Here is an 821-nt window from a genome sequence, read left to right on the forward strand (position 1 = left end):
ATAAATTCAGTTATTGAACTTAAAAGTGCATTTGACCCTGTTAAGTAGGGCTTAGGTTCATCTTTATAAGTAATTTTATAATTCTATGTTCTTTGAAATATGGGTAAGGTGTAACTGCTGGATGTACTGACAAGTATTTCTGGTAAACTAAAATCTATTTGAATGTCATTTCTATCAAAACTTGTATGTCACGTAATTAGAAACCTTTGTAAATACACATTTGTAAAGATGAAGTTCATTTAAAATGTGCTCTCGAATGACAGTCAACATCAAAATAAGTGTACTTCTTTAAAGCATGTCAAAAGATTACTAAAAAATGATTTAAAATGTACTTTTAATTTGAGATGATGATTATTAAGTGCACTTTTAGAAAGTAGACTTAAGTGTGTTAGGAAACATAGCTATGAATGTGTCTCTTTAAGTGTGCTTAAGTTTTATTTCAGCAATATTATCTGTAAGAAGTTTTTTTGTCTCCTTTTTTGTTTAAATACACCACAAGTGTGCAATTAAGCACTACTTTTTCACAAAAGAGGTCTCTTACTTGGTTGACAAATGCACAACTAAGATATCTTATGCATGATTTGATGATTATGTGCTCTGTTTTTGTATTTACAGTAGGAGTCTGTTATTTACTTGTAGCAATTATAATGAGTGTTAAAACACTATTGTAGCAAGCTATTCTGCACTGTAAATACATAGTGTTTCAATTCACTAAACCCTAAATGTGTTACGAACCTAACAAACTTGAAATGACTGTCTAGAGAGAAATATGAGGTAGTGCCGTCAAACAATTAATCGCGATTAATCGCATACAAAATAAA

This window comes from Sinocyclocheilus grahami, unplaced genomic scaffold, assembly GCF_001515645.1.
Source record: "Sinocyclocheilus grahami isolate Dianchi unplaced genomic scaffold, SAMN03320097.WGS_v1.1 scaffold465.1, whole genome shotgun sequence".
Classification (NCBI taxonomy): Eukaryota; Metazoa; Chordata; class Actinopteri; order Cypriniformes; family Cyprinidae; genus Sinocyclocheilus; species Sinocyclocheilus grahami.